The following is a 23500-nucleotide window of genomic DNA, read 5'->3' as shown; positions in this document are numbered from 1 at the left end:
TTCACTAATGAGATCTAGTGACCTCTAAGGGAGAAGGCTGTGCAGTTGATTGGCCAATTGATACCTATAGCATAGATTTGAGAAGACTCTTGTGCCTTGAAATGACAATAAAATCACTCTCATTTCTTCCTCCTTCCCTTTCTTTCTCTTTTCTTTCTAAGAATTGAGGTAGTGCATAGGTTTATGAGAAAGGAAGCTCTGGGACACTCATTAAAGTATTGGTAGCGAGTAATCTTTTCATTCTTCTTCTAACTCTATTTCTTTGTGTATCCTAGAGAATTATAAGTGTAATGTGAGATATTATTCTTTGTATTGTTTTTGGCTCATACATTCTCTCGATGATCTTGGGTGGAAGCTAAAATAATACAATGATTTTTCTGGGTTGTTATTCTTTATTATAGATGTACTCTATGCACATATCCATAAGTTGTTGGTGCATTTGTGATTTATCTTTCATGTTTAGTGTAATAAAATGTCAACACTTAGGTGTGACACCATTTATTTTTGGTTTCAAACCCATGAAGTGTTAACACAAGGGTGCTACATTTTTTTCATTGTTTTGTTCTTTTCCCTACTGTATTTGAGATATTGCCTTGATGAAACATTGGACAACTTGTGAAAGTGAGGTAATTTTAATGTAAACAATTAGAATTCAGTGCAACAGAAATATTTTAATGGCAATTCAATGCAGAAGAGAGAAAATTTTAGCAATATATTTCCGTAAAACATGGAGTAAAACGTGTTTAAGAAAATGTGTAAAACGGGAATAGATGTAATGAGAAAACACTGGTCCCAGATATTTAGCAAAATACCTGGGACTTCTTTGTTGTTGAAAAGGCAGAAAAAGAATCAACTTTACACAGACTTCTAGGGCAATGTGTGTTGAAGTCTCAAGTCTTTTCCACAAAGACTCTAGATATCATGGACTGTCCTCTTCTTTTCCTGAAGACTTCAGTTATTACATGGGTTTGATTATACATCATAAAACAGTCTTCATGAAGAAAAAACTTTGTTCATTTCTTCATTCATTCACCAAAACTTTTAAAAAATGCCTCTGTTTACCCAGTGATACAAGGACACTTAAAAAACTTAGATTCTAATGAAGAAGACAGACCTATATGCATATTATCATGTAACAGATGCTCTAGAAGAGGAATAATTGGAATGTTCTGGAAGCTCAGAGGTAGATACAGTTTTATAAAGGATGTGTCATTTGAATTAGCTTTTAAAGAACAGCTGGGAATTTTTTAGTCAAGAGAATATGGGGAACCACATCTCACACGGGAAAGGATTGTGAAAGGGAACAAGGCTAAATTAGCAAGGGAGAATACCAACTCAGAATAGTAGAGTTTCATTTTATTTCCTATCCGGGTGGGGGAATGGAGGTCAGGGCTAATGTGCTAATGTCTTATTTTATATCTATGTGCCTGACACACAGAAGATGCTTAGTGTATATTTGTGGAGTGAATGAATGTATTAAGATTTTCCTGTATGGATAGTTACACTGGAGGATGGTAGTTTTTCTGCCGTTTATCCAAAATCATGCAACGTAGTATGTTGTAGCAGAGTCTATGGAATTAGATGGGGAGGGGTGGGTCACCAACTTTCGGTTTTAGAAAGATTACACCTGTATGAAGAATGGATTGAAGTGGATTAAGAGTAATAGCAGTGAGACAATGAGAGACTGTGTTGCAACTGTGAGCAATTATGAGGATGCGAACCAAGGCAGTGACAGTAAAGTCACAAGGCAGTGGGGAATTCGAGAGCCACTCATAAGGTAGCCTTAGTGGGACTTGGAAAATGAAAACATTTAGAGGGTGAGGGAGAGGGAGGGGTGACTTAGCGGCTTTGGCTTGGGGAATTAGGTAATGCCATTAAGCAGTATAGGGAACATAGTAGAAAAAGTCCGTTTTGGTGAGGATAATGGAGTCTGGTTTGGATTTATTTAATGTAGGACACCATGTAGACATCCAGATGGAGATGGTTTGTAACAGATAGAAATTACAGATCTGAAGATGAGGTCTGGAGGTAGATATTTGTGTGTCGTTGGTCACTGTAGTAGTTGAAATCATAGGAATAGGAAGGGGAGTTCACCTAGGGAGAGTATATACAGTAAGAAGAGAAGCAAGGACGAAATCTTGAGAAACACTCAACTTAAGAGGTTGGTGAAATTAAGAGAATCCTTCAAGAGAAAGGAAGTCAGATTAAGGTCAGAGAGGTAAGAGGCAAACCAGAAAATAGTGAAATAGAAGCTAAGGGAGGAAAGGATTTTTATAAATGCCATCTAGACAAATGCATGAAAAGATTATTCACACAAGGAAATAAAAATGGCCAATAAATGTGAAAAAAGCTCAATCTTCAATAATCAAAATAAATTCAAATTAGAAACAAAAACAAAGGGTTTTTTTGTTGGTTTTGTAAGATAATGCTCAGTGCACTTGCTCAAGTGCCACACCATAGAGTCCTTGATTCATCTTTTTCACACCTGACATCCAAACAATTAACAAATGTTGTTGACTATACCTTCAGACTATATCCTATCTGAAATTTTTTATCTTCCTTCATCATTAACACCTTAGAGCAAACCACCATCATCTCTCACCTAGAATACTGAAATAGTCTCCTAATTATGCCCCTGCATACATTTTTGCCCCCCTATAGTTTTCCACATAGCAATCAGGGTGACCCTTTTATTTATTTTTTGAAAAAGATTTTATTTATTAGAGAGAGAGTGAGCAAGAAAGAGAGAGAGAGAGCAACCATGGGGGGATGGGGATGGGGAAGGAGAGAAGTAGACTCCCTGCTGCAGGGAGCCCAGGAGTCCAGGAGCCTGGGAGCCTGATGCAGGGCTCGATCCCAGGGTCCTGGGATTGTGACCTGAGTTGAAGGCAGAAGCTTAACCTACTGAGCCACCCAGGTGCCCCCAGGGTGATCCTTTTAAAACATAAATAAGATCTTGAGATTTTCCCGCTCTTTGCCCTCCAGTTGCTGCCTTCTTCTCACACTTAAAATTTAAAAAATAATTTAAAAATCTTTACCATGGCCTACAAGGCCCTATGTTATTTGATCTCTATTGGGCCTCACATCTTCTATTTTCCCTACCAAACCTTGGTCATAGCATTCTAGCTATACTGTCCTCCATTTTGTTTCTCAGGACCTTTGCGCTTGACATTTCCACTGCCTGAGATGAATTTTCTCCAATATTTCTATAAGCTTACTTTCCTGCTTCATTCAGATCTTTGATCAGATATTCTTTACTCATAGAGGCCTTTCTTGGCCAGCCTATGTAATGAGTCCTATCACGAGTCTTCATTTTCTCTGCCTTTATACACTTCTATTTTTCCTCATATTATCCGTCACTACCTGGTATTACACTGTACTTTTATATATTTATAATTTGTCAAATCTACTAACATATTAGCTCTATGAGGGCATAGACTTTGTATTCTTCACTACTGCATCCATATCACCTAGCACAGTGCCTGGTACATAGTAGGTATTTAATAAGTAGTGCTTGAGTAAATGCATGAATACAAGGACATGATGAAATGTTAGTTGGTCCAGATATGGCAGTTAGAAGCAAAAGCCTTAAAAATGCTCATACCCATTTGACCCAATAATTCTACTTCTGGGAATTTGTCGTAAAGAAATAATGCAAAGTGCAGAAAAAGCTTTATTTGCAAAGATTTTCACCAGAAATTATTTGTAATAGTGGAAAAAATGAAGGAACATAAATGTTCAACAAGGGAATTGTGAAGTGATTTATGGTACATCTAGACAGTGTAATATTTCATGGCCATTAAAGATGATGTTTACAAATATTTTATGATAAAAGGAAAACATTTATGTTATGCTATGAAATGATAAAGCGGGATACAAAATTATATTTACCCACTACGTAAGAAGGAAAAAAAAAAAGACTGGAAAACCAAGCACAAAAGTGCTAAAAGTGATTATGTCTGTTTGGGGGAGGTGGGTATTAGGTGATTTTTTTTCCTTCATACCTTCTGTATTTCCCAGATTTTCTACAGTAAGTCTGTATAACTTTCATTGCAGAGAAATACATTTACGGGATGCCTGGGTGGCTCAGTCGGTTAAGCGTCTGCCTTTGGCTCAGGTCATGATCCTGGGATCGAGTCCAGATCAGGTTCCCTTGCTCAGCGGGGAGCCTGCTTCCCCCTTGGCCTGCTGCTCCCCCTGCTTGTGCTCTCTCTCTCTGACAAATAAATAAAATCTTTTAAAAAAGAAAAATACATTTACAAAACGAAGAGGAAACAAACACAAAAATAAGTATTCCATCTTAGAAGTGAGGTTTAGGTAATAAATAACAAAGAGGATAAATCTGTTCTCCTTGAGAGATGGTGCTAGAGGGAGAGGAATATACCAGTTGTAACTGGGGTCAACTGTTCTCTGGCTGATTTGTTTTGAAGAGATCTACAGACAGGGAAAATAATTGAGATCCACTGATCCAATCTAGTCTTTAGTCATTGGAGAACCAAGGAGGGCTGAGTTTATCCTGTCAGGATTTGAATAGGATTTTCAAGGGAGATTAGGCAAGTTAAGACTTCTTCATATTGCTGTAGAAAGCACTAGCAATTTGCTTCATGTAAAACAGGAGTGATTACTCACTATATTTCTTCATGTCATGTAGTAAAAACAATTAAGTGAAGTTAGACTATAGATTGCTTGGTTATTTAGTCACAGTCACCTCTAATGGAAAAGAAGAAAAATAGCATTGACAAGTTTTGGCAGTTCTCATCATTAGAAATGCCCATATTGCCAGAAAAAAAAGAAGCTGCAGCCAATAATGTAAACCTAGAAGTTCTCTAGGCCCCGAGGAAGAAAGTGACAATACAGAGTGTTGCGGCATTAATTGTCTGAGAGCACTGATCATTGTAATGGGGAAACCGTCTCTGTTATTATCACAATTATTTTCTACAAGGCCTTGAGTAAACGTCCCATTAGAAAAATAGCATTAGGGTTTTCAAAGTATGTGTAGCAATATGTAAAGATATACTCATTAGTAAAATAAAGTGTGACCTATATGCAGCCCTAAGTCCCTTGAAAATATTAAGTGTTAATAAGTTATTATAATTAGTATATAATTGAGTAATTATTGAAAACAAGTAAAAAAATGGCCCATTTCCTAAACAAACAGGAATTATACTTTTTAACTCCATCTGAGAAAGATATGTATCCATACACACGTATACATATTTTGATATATGCAAATTCATATATATATGTATTTTTTTGAACCAGACTCTTAGACCATTCTTCTGTCCGTTCAGCTTCAATTTATGCATTTCATCTCCACAGCCAATCTCAGATGATGGTTTCATTTTAAGAGGCTGAGAACTGAAGGATGTAGAATATTATTCTCTATGTAGGACCAAACGAGAGGCAATGGCCCTAATTAAAGTGTGGGTTAGATGAGCTCTTAACGAGCTGTTCAGATTTGGCTTTAGGACTCTGCTTACAGGCTCTAGCCTATCTCCAAAACCAATAGTCAGTAGTGTGACATGCATTTCTAACATTTGTGGCTCCTGCTGTTTTTGCCTCTGGTGTGCATTATTTGGTTGTGTTCGGTGATGGTCCTGTCAAACGTTCTAGCTTTTTTTTTTCCTAAAGGGTTGCTAGCCCACATGCAGTATTAAGACAGTCAGCAATTTCTTTTTTGAAATGAGTTCTTGAGTGAAATAAAGAGGTGAAAGGTGAGGGAAGTGGTACGTGTTTGAACTGGTAAGTGATGGCAAATAACCTGGGGTATCTTATATAGATCCATGTATGAACTGGCCTTCTCTAGTCATAACTGAGAAGGGTATCTTCCTGAAGTCTCCAGTATGAAGGCAGTTGAGAAGTGAGCGGAGAAGAGCTAAATCATTTCAAAGCCCTCTTGCTTCCCAGTCCTCTGTGTATCTCAGCAAGGCAAAATGCTGCATATAGGGCAGTTTATTTTTTAAAGCATTTTTTGCTAACCTCCTTGCAGAATCAGCCTGATGGGTATGAAGCCAATTTCTACAGACTTGCTCTGGTATATGTGGCAGAAGAGCCAGAAATACTTTTTTGTAGTCTAGATCTAAGTACTTTCTGAAATGTCTTCCCTTGAAAGATTCTAACTTAGCACTATTATGGAACCGCATGAACATTTGAGCAGAACTATGTCTTTTTTGAGCAACATTAATGGTAATGAAAAATGCACATCGGGCAGTTAGATTGCAACTAATCAAGAGCACTACTTCAGTCCATTATGAATGATTTATATATAGTATATTGGATATGGAGATCATTAGTAATAATATAATACTCTATTATTATCATTACAAGGTCACATTGATGATCTTTGTCAAAGGTGACAATAATGCTATTGACCTACATTTTTAAAAAATTGCATTTAGTTATTTTCTTCTGTCTCAGTTTACTGTGCAGAAATTTTTAAATTGTTTGCCCTTATCGAGATTTTGCCTCAACATAAAAAGAATAGGTTTGGGGATTACTTGATTGATAAATTGAGGCCATAAGGTTAATTGAGTGCCAATCATAAAATTTTGGAATACTAAAGCTTAAAGTTTTTGTTTTTCTTTTGTTTTAATTCACTACACTGCCTTTTCTAAAATGGATTTTTGAAGCTTTTTTTTTGTATTGTTTCATTCCAATTAGTTAACATGCGATGTACTATTAGTTTCAGGTATACAGTACAGTGATTCAACACTTTTACAACACCCATGCTCATCACGACAAGTGCCCTCCTTCATCCCCACCCTCTGTCTCCCCCGTCTCCCCAACCCACCTAAAATGGATTTTTGAAGAATTTAAAACATAGCTTTTTATATATCAGTAATATATGTTCATTATAGAAAAATTAGATACAGACATACAGAAAGATGAAAATCATATATATTTTGCATACATATGTCTTTTTAAAAGCCAGACTCATGTAATTACTTTATAATAAAATCATTTATCAATATATTGTTAACATTTCTTTGTCAATAAAATATTTATACACACATACATACGTGTATATACGTAGAGAGAGACATGTATCTCGCAATTTGGGTGAAGTAGTAGGGATTATTATAGGACATATTTCCTGCCCTATTGCCCAGTACCAAGTGTGGCCCATGGAGGCATACGGTTAATATTATAACTGTCGTGAAAGAAATCATGTGGGACATTGGAAAAATGACTGAGCTGAAAGTGAGGGGACCTGGATTCTAGGCCTGGCTATGCCACTAACCACGCATGTGACTTCGTGCAAGCCATTTAACCTCTCAGTCTGTTTCCTCGTGGTTGTTTTGAGGATTAAATGAAATGTGTATATGAATGTTTCTGGTAAACTATAAAGGACTATTTTGAAGTACTGTATGGTGACTAACATAACATAAAAATTTTTTTAAAATAAAAATTTAAATTACAGTAAATTATATTGGTGAAAACTATTTGAAATTGTGGGCATTTCATCTCAAAATGAGTGGTATATTGAATAATTGAATACTGTTTAGTTGGGACAGTCTTTGTGGGTGAGAATTCCATAGCCTTCTAGGTATACTCATTGTTAATTAAAAAATTCTTTTTTAGCAACATAGTTAATGATTGTTTGAAGTTTCAAGCAGACCTTTTAGGAGACTGACCCCATTATTCCTTGTGAATTGCAAAATGAAGTCTTATATTCACAACCCGCATGCCTCCTCCCACCCCAACCCCTCATGTATCTCTTCCTTTCCCTAATAAGACTGCTTTGGACCTGCTTGTACATATGTTTGAAGGATAATTTGGCCTAATTTGTTTACAGGAATTACACGGGTGACCTTTATTCAGCTGTCTCCTTTTTGATTCCCATAACTCCTGGATCTTCTCAAGGTATGTGCATTCTGCACTGAAATTTACTTGGGGAATTGAACACTTTGTTGTATAATGTGAAAGGAACGGAATGTTTCACTGCTCTAATCAGTTATATTCATTGTCATGTAAATGAAATGCATTATTTTAAACCTTTAAAAACCTATTTGGTCATGGGGTAGATAAGTTTGTGTCTGTACTCCATAACTGTTAGAGAGTCTTTGCAAAATCAAATATGCAAGCTGTCCAACATATTTGAATGCTCCTGTGACCTTTTCTATATACAGCTGCTAAAACCAAGAGACTCCTTGACTAATGGGAATATCTGCAAAGTACAAGGGAACAGCAGTGGCCAATGAGGATGTTTGTAGAGCCATTTAGTAGTTCTTACTGACTGCAAATAAGCATGGCGTTTCTCCATATCAATGGAAGAAATTTTCATTCAGCGAATTTTACTGACAAAACAAATATTTGCCTCCTGAAATGAATGTTTTAATTTTTTAGGAAAGTCTCAAGTAGAATATCTGTATTGACATGGTATTGCATTCATTTACCCATCCTTCCTTCCTTTCATCCATCCACCTACCAGTCTAATCGCTCAATAAATAGTTATTTCGCAACTACTGGACAAAAGTTATTGTGCCTTTTCTTTTGGTAAATGTGCCAAAGTAGATAGAATTCACCTGGAATATTGAGAAAGCAATTGCTCCTCTATTCAGTCCTCTGGTAGATGGAATATGCAAGAAAATGTGACAATGGGGGAGATTTTTAGATTAATCAAACTCGACAGTTACCTGAAAGACTTCCCTCATTGGCTTTCATTCTTATTAAAAATATTGGTCAATGTTCAGTACTTAGTAAGAAATCGAGAATACTAATTTTTTTCTTTAGTACCTATATTTGGTAGTGCTACACATTATTATTCAAATATGAATTCTCATCCCAACTTGTAAAAAAGTCAAAAGGATGATCTGAATTTGTGATAAGTCTTTGGAATCACTTGATACTTTCTCTTAAAGTATGTAAAACAATGAGATCACATAAAAAATGAAATCCTTAAAATCTGAATTTGCATTGTCAATTGAAAAATACAGTACAAATACATTAAGGTTTTTTTTTAATTGGGTTCCAGTTAACTGAGATTAGTCTGTAATGGGAATTTTAAATGGATTTGTCAGTTTTAACTGCATGTAGTTTCATTTGCCATTCTTCTTGAGGTACTAGGGAATACTATTGCCAAAAAGTTTCAATCACTATAGGACAAAAAAGCATCAGAAAATAAAATGACAGAATAAAAAAGAAACTTACTGAGGAAGGAAGTCAAGATTTTTGCATTTTGTGTCACTTGTGGAAATAATGCTCTTAATTTGGGGATTGTGAGTCTGCCAGTTGTATAATATTAACTGAAAGGTATGTTTTCATACTTATGAAGGCTTAAGTGTGTGAAAAATGATAGTCTTCCTAGCCTTAGGTGAATGAATAGATCAGAATGGAGGAAAAATGCCTAAAAGGCCAAAAGAATGCACACTTATGAAAATAATTGGCACTAAATATTTAAAAGGTTCAGAGAGCAGCTAGTTTTCCTCCCTTGGAGAGACAACATGGTATACGGGAAAGCCTTTGCCTGTTAATCAGAAAATCTGGGCTCTGCTCCCGGTCTTATACTGCTGATATGGTCCTCCTAAGGTCACTTTTCCACTCTGAGCCTTGGTTTTCTCATATCTATAATAAAAACTTTGGATAACTCTAACTTTCTTCCTCCTCAGTCTATGATTTTTGGAAAGTTAAGGACTCTTCTCAAGTGTGCAAAATGGAATCAAGATTGGCCATTAAGGGGCGCCTGGGTGGTGCAGTCGTTAAGCGTCTCCCTTGGGCTCAGGGCGTGATCCCGGAGTTCTGGGATCGAGCCCCACGTCAGGCTCCTTCACTGGGAGCCTGCTTCTTCCTCTCCCACTCCCCCTGCTGTGTTGCCTCTCTCTCTGGCTGTCTATTAAAAAAAAAATAAAAAAAGATTGGCCATTAAGTTGGAGTACACATAGCAGTTATTAAAAAGATTGCTGCTTGTTTAAGTGCTTTAGTGCATTCGTAATAGGGCATTTATTTATGTTTTATGTTAAAGTAATTGTGTCTCCTAACACCACTGCCCCCCACCACATACACACCAGTACTGGCATTATAATAAATAGAGTCGAGTAGAAGTTTAGTTAGTAGTCTTATTTTCCTCCTTGATAAAAATGCTTGACTTTGGGATGGTGGTGTGCTGCTCCTCTCTAAGTCTCTTGAAATTCAGCAAAACTGTATGTTTTCTCCCTCTTGCAAGGTGGTCATTCAAGGTCAAGCATCTCTCTGTAACTTGGAACAAGCCAAGTGCATAACCCGATGAGTTCAGACTCCAGTGCTTTCAATCTGGCACCCTTCATGAGCATTGAGTTCATATTCAAGCATTTAAAATATATTCTTCTTCATCTGCATATCACAGCAGTAACAACCTAGGCACAGGACAGTGCCTGGGAGCAAATAACCACTTGGAGTTAATGATCTGAGGGGCAGCTGAAGGACCATTGACTCTTCCTAGTCAGTCCTTCATCCCTATAAAATGCCTATTCCTGAGATGGCAAGGCTTCAGTAATTTTTCTGTCTCACATCAGATTGAGTAGTGGCCATAAATAATAGTGTGTAATACATAATAATGAGATGTGGTAATGCAATAAAATATCAATAATTCTAGTCCCATACAGAGATGGCTATCCTGATCAAACCCAAAAGAAGGAGTGGTAAATAAAGTTCATGAATCATAATATTTTAGAAGTGACTTTCCCTTTATTGATTTGAAATGAAATATAAGAATTCATATGGTTTAGGGGGGCAGTTCCCCTTTCTTTTTTGCTCCTTATTCCACTGATGAATGATCCATATTAGAAATAATAAAAAAAATGCTTCTGACATCTATTTTAAATGGATTTTTAGAACAATGTATGTTCAGCTTCCCCCTCCCTTTTTGCACTAGATTCAGCTTTCGAGATATGTATGGCTTTGAACTAAGTAACAAATCCACTTCTACAAATGTGTTTTTCTTTCCAGAAGAAGCATTTTTCACTTATTTATTACTGTGACAAACAAAAATTTCTACAGTGTGCCAGGCATGGTACTAGGTGCTGGGGAAACAAAAACCAATAAGGGTCATGGTCCCCAACCACAAGGTCATGGTAGAGAGGTGAGGCCTGACTTATACACAGAAAAATAAAATAATTGTTGTAGGTATGGAATGCATATGAATTTATTTGCTCATGGCATTCATATTATATATTTTAATTAAAAATATTTACATGTCAGAACTGACTCAACAGGGCAGTGAGATATATAATCTTAAAAATAGCTCCCCACTCAAAAAGTCTTTAGGAGTTGCTGGTCATGGTAGGCAGAATGGCCCCCTCAAAGATGTCCGTGTCCTAATCCCTGGATTCTGTGCATCTGTTGCATCACATGACAAAGGGGAATTAAGATTGCAGATGGAATTAAGTTTGCTATTCAGCTGACTTTAACATAGGAAGATTATCCTGGTTAACTGGGTGAACTCATTATAATCACGAGGGGCCTTAAAAGTGTAAAAGGGAGACAGAAGAGAGAACCAGAGGGCAGCTTGAGAAGAGCTCGGCCTGACGTTGTTGGCTTTGAAGACAGTGGCCACAAGCCAAGGGATGGGGGTGGCCTCTCGAAGCTAGAAAGGGTGAGGAAAAGGATTATGCCCCACAGCCTCTAGAAGGGAATGTAGCCCTTCCGACACCTTTACTGTAGTCCATCAAGATCCATTGCAGACTTCTGACGTCCAGAACTGTAAGATAAATCTGGATTGTTTTATGCCATCAAGTCTGTGGTAGTTTATTACAGTGGCAATAGAGAACTAGTACACTGAGATTTACCCAATACAGAAAATCTGGTGCAAAGTCTCTAGTTAGCAGTCATGATTGCTGAAAGGCATGGTTTATTCTGATCTTGGTGCACTATTTGTCTAGTGACCATTTTTTTCCCCTGGATATGCATTATCAGGCCCTTCCTTTTGAAGTACAACTGTTTATGAGATCCTTAAAATTCCACTGACTGTCTCAAGGAGAATATAGCCCTTTTTCTCTCTCCTTCTATGGACAACTTAGGTCCCTTTACTCCATCCCCTTATTCCCCATCCCTCTGCCTTGATGTCTGGGATGCAAGGTTCGTGGATAGGTGAAAAGTAGAAAATTACCTTTCTTTCATAGGACACCTACATCAGCAAGAAAGATATAGGCACTACTATCTTAATAAATTATGTGGGTTTTATGACAAGCATAAAGTTGGAAATTGTAGTCTGAAACAGGAGTCTCAAGCTAGTGGCCTACTATTCAGGATCAGTCTTCAGATATGTTTTGTTTGCAACCCAGAACTCTTCTTTTCCTCTTCCCTCCCCTCCCCTTCCTTTTTTAAATGATTACAGCTTGAGTGTACCCTGTTCCAGCCCATAGTGACTGCCACCCCCTTTTGTCTTAATCCTTGCTTACATATAATCTTTCTAAACTTTAGTCTCCTCATCTTTAAAATGGGGATTATAACACTTATTATGAGCACTGAGTCATGTATAGAATTGTTGAATCATTATATTATACACCTGAAGTGAATATAACACTGTATGCTGATTATACTTAAATAAAATAAAATGAGAATAATAATTATACCTCGTACCTCATAAACTTGTGAGGCTTAAGATGGCACTTTGTGCAACGATTGCATATAAGGGGTACATGCTCATAAAGATCAGCCATCACTCTCACTGCTCTTATTACCACTGTGAGAGCACAGAGAGAAGTTAATCAGTTGCATCTAGTAGAGGGATGAGAAGCAGGCATCTGACAAGGCTTCGTGTAGGTTGTGCTAGTAACATTGGAGCCATCCTAAAAGTGTGGACTGATAGGGGATAGGGAACAGCAGTTTGGTATTATCCGGTGAACAATGGCAAGGATGGGTAGATGTTCTAAGCAAAAGAAGGAGTGGCACAGAAACATCCAATAGTCCTGGTCCCTTAGAGGAGCTGCATTCTTTTCTATATAGGTAAAGGGTGATGTGGAAGGTAAATATGAGAAAAGATGAGGCTGGAGAGGTAGGCTGGGGATAGATAAAGAGGGACTTCTATGTCCTAGGGAGCATCTCCTTTCTCTTCTTGGCCAGTGGTTTTATAAAGCTACTTGTGAAATTTGAAGTTTGGTCTACTACCTACTGAGCCTCTGTCTTGCCTGAGAGCAATCCTTGAAACAAATTCACTTAGGAACACAGTTTAAAAACCATTTCTACAGGCATGGATGAACTAGGGAAGGATACTAATAATCATATTTGTGATATGGAGGGCACACTCTGGGGATAGTATGAAGGATGCTTGGAGGATGCAATATTGAAGGCCAGGAAACAAATTAAGAGACTGTTGCCATAGACCAGATAAGACATGGTGAGGGCCAGGTGGCAGTTGACAGTGGGAATAATGATAAAGGAATAGATTTGAACAGTGATTCTCAAACTTGAATGTATGTCAGAATTACTCGGAGGGCTTGTTAAGTTGGAAATTGCTAGACCCTGAGTTTCTGTTTTAGTGGGTCTGGGGTGGGGTCCAAGAATTCGCATTTCTTTTTTTTTTTTTTAAAGATTTTATTTATTTAAAAAAAGATTTTGTTTATTTATTTATTGAGAGAGAGAGCACAAGCAGAGAGAGGGGCAGAGGGGGAGGGAGAAAAGAATCCCAAGCAGACTCCTCTCTGAGCACAGAGCCCAACGTGGGGCTCCATCCCAGGACCCCAAGATCATGACCTGAGCCGAAATCAAGAGTCAGACACTTAACTGACTGAGCCACCCAGGTGCCCAAAGAATTTACATTTCCAACAAGTTTCCAGTGGATGCTGATGCCACTGGTCCAGGGACTACACTTTGAGAACCATAAGATTTGACATATGCTAATAGGCATGGGTCACTCATGAGATATAAGAAGTGAGAGACAGGTTGCTCCCTTTGGAGACTGGGTAGATGGTAATACCAGTCAGTATTACTGAGATCAAGTTGAAACTGAGTTGGAAAAATTTTACATGACCCTAGGGTCGGCTAAAAATCTTTAAACATAATTTGTAATCAGAGCCTGGCCCCTTTTCTGGGTATCTTGACCCTGTTCTTTTGTAATGGTTTCTCCCACCCCACCCCTACTCCTGCCCCACCTCCATTCATCTGCTTTTGTGCCATTCACCTTCAGGAAGTGAAAGTACAGGTTTTGGCCTTGGTGGGGAGAAATGGAGGGCATAGGTGAGGATAATGAGTTCCATTTTATACCTGTTGAGTTTGAGGAGCTTATGAAACATTTAAATGAGAGAATCTCCAAAAAAAATAATTTAGGCTTTAGTTTTTATTTGTTCTTAATTTAAGAAAAGTTTATCTCCTTATTTCAATTTAGTCATCATCTTCTCCTTATGCAAAATCAGAATAGTCAAGATATAGGTCCAGACATAGTTAGAATGAGCTGTTAGTGTATGTGCAGTCAATCCTTTAAGGATTTCTGAGTGTTAAATTTTCTCATAGCTGACAATCATCCTTTTTATAGTATAGATCAGTGAATCCAAAGCATGTTCATTTTAAAATTCCTCTGAACATTCCAGTGACCTAGCTTTCTCTATTGCTTCACCAAAAAGAAAAATCAAAGTATGGCAGAATATCCATGCTGTTAAGTAGGGGAGAGTAAGAGAGTATCATGTAGGTTGCCCGTGTTTCGTTTTTTCTTTTCTTTTTTTTTGTGTGTGGCCTATTTCAGTAATGGTCAGATTTTACACCAAAGCTACAAGCCATCTCTCTAAGTTTGAAAGTAGGCAAAGAAAAGATCTTACAATAAAATAAAGTACCTACATGCAATGGTGAGATGAGGAATAAACCAGGGCCTGTTAGATTTTAGAGGAGCAGTAGAAGTTGATACTAAGCAAGAAGAATTAAACTGACTTGATTTTGTTGCAGGGGGGCAGTTGTACAGGTAAGCTGAACTTTTCTGGCATATAGTGTATCCTTACAGATTAGATGATAGATTAATAGATCAATGGATTGACAGATCAATAATCGATAGATTGTTAGATCGATGGATAGGTATGGATTCTCAATTAACTTGTCAGCTTATACTTCTATGAAACTGTAGAATCATCCTTAATGTGTGGGCAGAAATGTGGTAAGATGGTCAATTACAGCCATTTACTGCCATAAACTTCCTTGAAAAGATACATTTAACCGTGCCATCATTCTCTTTTGGAGTCTACTCATCTTAGTGACTGATTACATACTTGTATTTTGTGGGTAGGACAACCATTCATACACTTCCATCTGCAAGACACATAATGAACCTTAACTTGTAGATTACATTCATTTTCTTGTAGCATTTAGCTCCGCTCTTTTAAGGAAAATGGAAGCATTGCTCAGTTGATACTTATTCCTCTACCTTAGGGGGAAAAACACAGAAAAACAGCCATAAAACTGAAAACAAAGCCGTAGGCTTTTGCTAAGTGTTTATAGATAAGCCATAATCTGAAATGCATACATATTTGCCAACAAGAAGTCCCACATTAGATGTTTAGGAAATGGGTTCAGAGTTAATAGAAATGGCTCTTGTGGTTTCTGGAAAATCTCTCTGAGTAGATCTTCTTTAGGGGTGTTATTTCAGCCCCGTGATATTGCTACCCTGACAGTTGAATGCAGCCAAAAGTGTCTTTTGGATGAGGCAAAGTTCAGCCCTCCATTTCACCTTAGTAAATTTGCAATCACTATTTCTTCAGCCTAACACACTTCCAAAGTATATTGAGAATCACTGTATATTCTTTTTTAAAAAGCTAAGGAAAAATGATTAAAAAAACCAATGACAAAAATTCTGAAATAAGTCCAAGCTGGTAATGTATTCCCATACCACGTGGCACACTATCTGAAGTAGCCAGGGTCTTTTCTATAGGATAAACATTGAATTGGTGACCTTCACATATTGTCCTGTTTTTGCTAGATGTCTGACAAATGTCAGATGAAACTATTCAGCTTACATGATTTTAAATGGCTGTTTTCCAAGAACACATCAGCTACCTATTTTATCCCAGACTTATATATACTACTGCATGGGAACTTCAGTTTTGAAAGATACACTGTAACCAACATGGCTGGCTATCACCGTGTGTGATAGATAACTGATCTTGTTCTCCTCTTATTTGCAGCATTCTCACCTGGTTAAATGGGGTGGGTATAATTCATAGTGTATGATGTAAACCATTAATGGTAAATTAACATAAACAATACAAGTTTTCAGAGCCCTTTTTGATTTTATTTAATTTTACACCCTGCTTTGTTCAAAAGCACCTCGATTGATGCTTGGAAATTTTGTATACTGTGTATGAACACAAAATGAAAGATGCACTTACTGGATGCCCTGATCTAAGCTTACGTTGACATACTGTATGATGTGAGTGCCATCTATGAGTACGAATTTGCACCAAGCTTATAGTTTTAATCACAAGAGAGCACACAGCATTACTATTCATTTTACTGTTCACAATAGTGTGAGGAGGCAGAGGAAGGAGCTCAGAGGAGATTGGTAATTCTAAGAAAGGCTGATTTCCAGTTAAGTACATTTTCGTAAGTCATTTTGTCATTTGGTAAACACACGATGATTATTCCTTCAGAAAGATGAAATATTCATTAGGAAGAGAAGTGAGGAAATCACAGTACTATTAAAGAGTAGCAAGGGAGTGGGAGACCTGTCAAGAACATTCTGACCCCAGGAAAAAGAAATCAGAATTGCCACAGAGAGGGACCACAGAATGCAAACTTTTCAAAAGGTTATTTCCATAAAGTCTGAGGAAATCTTGGCCTCCATTAAGATTTTTGTCCCTGAGAGCCTAAACTGTAAGTATGGTATCTGCTTTGTCTGCAGAATAAAAAAGGAGATCTTCACTTAATCATTATCCTGGGAGCTGAACATCCTGCTACATTTGAATAAAAATGCCTACTTCATTACTGATGGGAACGGAGAGCTGGGTGTACCAAATGATTTACAGTAGAGCTTACTGACAGGGCTACCTTATAAATGAACAGGCTGTTAATGTGTTTACTATCAAAGGAAGTCACGCTGACAATAATGCCCACAAGTTCTAAGAAATTTACCAAATGAACGCTGTCTATTAAAAAGCAGTTCTATTATACCTTTAGGTAAAATAGGAAAGGATGACGTGGAAAATAGAACCTCTGATGTGTCGACAGTATCATCAGTTTTTTTTTTTCTCTAGTGAAATCTCTTAAAAGTGATGAAAAACATAGAGCTACGAAATAACTGAGCTGCAGAGGACCTTGAGAAATCATTTGCTCTAGGCTTTTGCTTTCAAGAATGTGAATGTCTACACAAAGGGTAAGGGAGTCATGTCATCAGGCCTGAGTGTAGAAATCTTCATTTAGCAAGTATATATAGCATTTATGTGTCAGGCACTGTTCTTAAGTGTTTTATAAATATTAACTGGGCAAATCTGTCACAGCACTGATTTTTCCCTCCTTCTTTCTTTTTCTTTCTTCTTATTTTTTCTCTCTGTATCTTTTCCTGTTCCCTTTTTCCACTACTTGCTTCTTGGTTTTGCCGTTGGCCCTCCTTAGTACTGTTCCAGGCTTGTCAGGGCCCTCCGGTATAATGAGGCTACTGAACTCTAGCGTAAGCCCTTTTTTTTCCTCATTGCTTTTAAGAATGTCATAGAATTTAAGTCAGATTTCTTATTGAAATCAAAATAGATTATTTTACCATTTTGCCTTCATCGCTGACTTGTCATTTTATCATGGAAGGAAATAAAACTGGCCTAGAAAAATTTGATATCTGCATAACATTGATAGTTCTTTCTAGTGTTTTAAGGTCATTTCTTTCATGATAATACTTTTGGATAAGACTGAAATTGGAATGGGGATTGCATATAGACCATTCCTCAAATAATAATTTCCCATTTAAAATTTCCAGTTTGCCAAACTACATGAGAATCTTCTCTCTTTCTCTCTCTCTCTCTCTGTCTTTTTCCCTCATTCTTGACATTTGGCAAAAGAAGGTGAATATGCTTTCTTCATTTTATATTTCTCTTCTCATTCTCGAGTTTATATTTTTTATTTTATAAATGTTGAAGGTCTTTATAAATGACTCCTCACCTTGCTCTTTCACTTTCCTGTCTAGGACATAGATAACCCCATGTGACTGACATACTTATATTTTAAATAATAGTAGACAATTTGGTTTTTAGCTTACTTTTTAAAAAATTATATAGACTTTTCTATGTGTTGCTAATTGACATGTGCATGTATGTGTGAGAGAGATCTAGCAAGTTATGAACAATTGCTTTATGCCAAGAACTGTTCTATTCATTTTAAACCTGTTATCTCACTTAATCCCCACAATAACTTTATGAAACCTCTACTGTTAGTAGAGTTGTAAAGTTTAGAAGACTGAGGCCAAGAGAGGTTAAGTAATTTGGCTAAGGTCACTAAGTAAGTGGCATGGCCAATATTCAAATAAGGTTTGGGCTACTATTATATCTCTATTTGTTACTAAATCCATTAAGAGAAGAATCCTGTTTTCTTTTTAATCTGACTTGTTTTTATTGTTTGGGTGCCCCAATTTAGGAATTCCTAAGTTAAGGCATCTGAATCTTGGACTGGACCAATGGATACGGCAGTGGAACTGCAGACGCCCTCACAGAGAGTGTTCTTATTGTGGAATACTTCAACTAAAGGATCTAATGTAACCCCTCTAAAGGATGATTCTAGTAGATGTATTCTAAAATATAGTCTTGAAATGTTTGCAGTAGCCGGGCACCTGGGTGGCTCAGTGGGTTAAGTGTCTCAGGGTTGTGAAATCGAGCTCCGTGTCAGGCTCAATGCTGGGTGTAAAGCCTGCCTGAGATTCTCTCTCTCTCTCTCTCTCTCTCTCTCTCTCTGTGTCTCCATCTCCCTCTGCCCCTGCCAAAAATGTTTGCAGTAGCCAAGATCGATCAATCGATCGATAAGGTACATCAGAGAAACCTGATTTTCTGGTATCTTCATCCTGTGCCTATCCATATTGCCACTTTGAGAAGAACTTGTCTTCTCTTTGTCTGATATCAATGTTGTTCATTTCCTATGAATCTTCTTGAGAAAAGAAAAAGGAGATTTCTTCCTGGATTATTTTCTGTTTTCTATATTCAAACTGTGTATATATTCAAGATCCATTACTTGTTTTCCTCCCTGTACCTTTTCTTCCTTGGGGATTTCATCTACATTTATGACTTTAACTGGTATTTTTTACATAAATGAATTTTAAAACCTATTTCTTTCACTATAGTCCCATACCTCCAACTTCTTGCCGCATGTGTATCCTTGGATATTCTGCTGATGTCTGAAATTCATCATGTTTCTAAAGGTGAGCACATCTTCTTTTCAAGGTTGGATCCCCTGTCCACCTTCTCAGTTTCTGTCAGTGATACTATCATTCTTCCAGCTACCTAGGCTTAAAACCTTGAGTTTTCTTTGCCCCTTCTGTACTTTACATTCCATATATAATCTGTCATTATGTCCCATCAGTGCTTCATAATGTCTTTCACTTCCCTCCTTTTTTTTTGTATCACTGCTATGAGCTTTACCTCTAGTTTAGACAGTTTAATATCTTGCGCATTAATTCCCTCCTAAAGCTTAGTGTATTTCCTTGCCTGCAGCAGGAACTTGGTGTATTTTGGTCTGTGATTGATTGAGGAGCAGGTTACCTCCTACCTCTGGCAGCAATGAGCCAATCATTTTTGGAACCAGATTTTTTGGAGTCTGTCTTTTCCTGCATGTGTGTAGTATCCCTTTTGTAGCCAGGTGTGTATATTGTATTAGGGTTGGTATTATATATTTGTCTTTCATGAGGTACTAGGAGGAAAAGGACTTAAATTGATCTTGAATTAATGACTTCTAGTGTTTAGAAGGACAATCAGTGCATTTTATCCAGTGAGAGTGAGATAATAAGCTCCATGATGATGGAGGCTGGATAGACTTTATTTACTGCCAGATCCCAGCACCTAGCTCTGTACCTAGCATGTAGTAGGTATTTCCAAATATGTGTTGGATGAATTAACATATAAATGCAGTGATGGTGATAACTATGTTGTCCCAAAACAGGATAACAAAAGTCTCCTGATGACTTGTCTCATTCCCTCTAATGTATTAGACTGAGGGGATTATACCCAACATACTGAGATTTTTCCACATAGTCCTGTATTTAAGACAATAATTGAATCTTTAAGTAAAATTTATGTCCACGCTAAATTATGCTTCTTGTGGGATATCATGGCATGATTCTACTTGGGCACCACAAATTATATTGATGGGGCGAAATGTGTTTTCATGTCTGTTGGTAAAATGTGGAATATTATTGAATTACTTTAAGTGTCATGTTTGAGATGAGTTTAGGCTGGTTTTTTTGCGTTTGACACATTTCAGTCTGTCATCCTGTCCTTAGAGATGTTGAAAATTAAATGGGGATACTTAAATAATTTAATTTATAAGCTTGCTTACAGCTATGTGGTTTATCAAGCCAGATGTCGGTAGCCTCACTTTCTTGCAGCTCAGATGCTGCCAGACATAAATTAAAATTGTTTCTGCATATCGGGAATTAGCATGTAAAAAAGGAAGAAACTTTCTTTCAGATAGCCAGTCTCAATGTAGTCTCTGCTGGGCATTGCCATTTTTATTTAGTCATTGGCTAATTTTGAAAAAAAAAAAGTATAAGTCATTCATAAAACAAGCTCAGTTACATTTCTGGGGAAATCCAGTTCCCTGTGCATATGATGACGTAACTCACTTCTCTATAACACAAAGTCTATAATAGAAATGTCATTCTAGTTTCACGCCTCCCCCTCCCCAGAAGCCATTTTCTGTTGTTGTTTAAATGCAGTAGATTTACTCAAGTTTTTATGGCTATACTGTCAACATTTCCAGTTTCTCTTTTAAAAATTGGTCTGGACAATGTTTTAGCAGGGTGTTTTTCTTAGCGAGCAAGTAAGCATCTGAGTTCATCTTCCCCCACACAAATAGAAAACAAACAGTCTCTGTGTAATTTAAACGAGGTGTTGTAGGAGATGACTCCAGCCGATAGGAACAAGGAAGGATCTCTCCCAGCTCTGCCCGCGTTCACTGTGGAACCTTGGGTAAGTCAGTTGCTCCGTCTAGGTTTACTTCTTATATAAATGAGGAGTTAAGGCTGAATCATCTCTGTTTCCTCGCATGCTCTAGACTTCTTTGAGATGTTTTTAAGTCTTAGGCGGCCTTTATTTCAACTCTTTTTGCATCATTAAATTCTTTCCATCCTTTAAGATCCGTGAAATATTCCAAGCGGCATGACTCTCAGTTGACTTTCCCATTTTTTGAATTCCTACAGCATTTATATGGTCAGAATGCAGAGTTTTGCGTGTTTGTATAGTCATACTCTTTTTTCGTGCGTTAAAATGATCTCCACAACTATCAAGGGTCTTGAATATAGGAACAATGTCTTATACATCTCCTCTTTCCTTCATTAAATCCATTAAATTATGAATCACATAAAATTATTAATTGATCTGGATGAAATGTGAATTGCTTATCACCTGGATTGAAAGAATTTGGAGTATGAACAGAGAGAGCCTCTTTTCATGAAAGTCTGATTCATTTGGTAGCTAAAAAAGAGTATAGAGGCCTCCTGTGCAATTACTGCCCTAAAGCCTTATACCGAAGTAATATCCCAGTCAAAAAGAATTTTTTCTGGGTCTTCAGATCTGGAGATTCCATTTGTGAGAAACAAGTCTCCATTTGGCAGGAAAGAGCTATTTTGGTCATTTTTCTTTTCTGGACCTCTAATATCAATTTTCTAATCCAATCCAGCCAGCATAAATTGAGCGCACACTATGTGTCATGTACCGTGATATACACTGTGATGGTTTGGAGGACGATTGGTGTGTTTGAAGATTGATAGGACAGGATTTTTGCCCTTGAGGGGTTCACAGTGTAGAAGTTGGGGTATAATTGACACAAAAAGAAAGAAACAAAACCCCCTACAATATAATATAATAAGAACAGTAATAGAGGTGCATATGAAGTGATGTGGAACCAGAGACAAGCTTCTGACTGTATCTCATGTTTTATGTCTAGGAGTATACTACAGAAAGATGACATTTATTTGGGCTTTAGAAAATGACTAGGAACTTGGCTGTTAGGAAAGGTAGGGAAGTGAATCTAAGGTGGATATATTAAAATAAGTAAAAGCATAAAAGCATACAATCTATGGTATGTCTGGGGGACCATCTGGTATGGCTAAATTACAGGATGTTTAGGGAAAACATTTCAGAAGAAGTAGCAGGCCAGATTCCTGGCTTATTACTGATCATCCAAGTTCATTTAATTCCCGAGAGGATATGTATCCTTGAGCATTTTCTAAAAATAATGAAGGCCATGGGGTGGGGAGAGCTAGTATACAAGACGAACTTGTGGAAATCTATTCCTTTCTACCGGCAGTTTTTCAGAATCAACTTCTTCAACTGTCCTATGTATTCAAGACAGTAGGTTGTTTTGTTTTGTTTTGGGTTGTTTTTTTTTTCTTCTATTTCTCTTGCATGTGTATTAGGAATGATGAGATTGTCTTAATTCATTTTAGGATTAATTGAAATAGAAAAAACCCTGAGTGTGCATCTGAAACAAATCTTACAACTAACACACAGCAGTGGGTAGCAACACAGACAGCTGCCACTACATTGCACTCCGACTTCCGCACAGGAAACTTCCTGAGCAAGTTTGGAATGTGGACCTTGCTTTCTTGTGTAACTTTTTCAAGTCTCTGTGGTGGTTGCTACTGCCTCCTGTTCCCTCAGGCAACCTCTTCCTTTGTGTCTACTCACTGGAAAGCAGAAAGCCTACCCAGAAAATGATCTGACAAACTTAAGTCATTTGGCACCCTGAGCCGCTTAAGGTCCCCTGGGATGGTCTCCCAGTGCTGTCTACATTTTCACAAGGGAAGAGCTTGCTGAATGAACTTAAGAGGCTTTAGAATTTCCTGGTACCTACTACCTCAGCGTTGAGAACAAGTCACTGACAATACTTCATGTCCCTTTATCTTGTCCAATAATATTAAGCTACTTGAAGTCTGATATTTCTCACAACTGAAATGAGAATATAGAGCTAGATTTTTATAATAAAAATGGAAGGAAGGATTGGATTCTCCAGGCTATTTCTCACATTTACCGTTTTCCTTTAAAATAGTGAATAAACAATATTTTAGCTAGAGAGAAAAAGAGAGTGAGAGCAAAAGAAAATAAAAAGACCAAAAGAAGAAATGACTTTTCTGGCTTCTCTTACATATTGCTCAGTTTAAGAAACTGATTTTTGATTGGCAAGGAGAGTGTTAAGGTTTTGTATAGAAATGTAGCTATTAAAAGAACTGTATTTTATATAAGCAAATTAGCATGGGCTCAGGGTGTTTAGTTTTGAGATAAAACTAAATCTATTAAAAACTATCTGAGGGTCAGATTATTTCTCAGTTCCTTTAAAAGCAAAGCCATAGCCTGACTGAGAAGCAAATCAAGAAAGAAGAAAATAATTCTGATTTATACCAGCCATGTGTGGCCACCAT

General features: G+C 37.3%; 1 protein-coding gene across 2 annotated transcripts in view; it reads left to right on the top strand.

Moving 5' to 3' along the window:
• TENM1 (teneurin transmembrane protein 1) overlaps positions 1 to 23500 on the top strand; it is a 759525-nt gene that overhangs the window by 8049 nt on the left and 727976 nt on the right. For both annotated transcript variants that reach the window (XM_044391612.3, XM_057314228.1), the window contains exon 2: positions 7796 to 7863. The gene's annotated coding sequence lies outside the window, so the exon portion shown is untranslated. The remainder of the gene's footprint in view (positions 1 to 7795; positions 7864 to 23500) is intronic.

This window comes from Ursus arctos, chromosome X (genome assembly GCF_023065955.2).
Source record: "Ursus arctos isolate Adak ecotype North America chromosome X, UrsArc2.0, whole genome shotgun sequence".
Lineage (NCBI taxonomy): Eukaryota > Metazoa > Chordata > Mammalia > Carnivora > Ursidae > Ursus > Ursus arctos.
The sequence above is the reverse complement of the archived record's forward strand: the minus strand, read 5'-3'. Positions and strand labels throughout refer to the sequence as shown.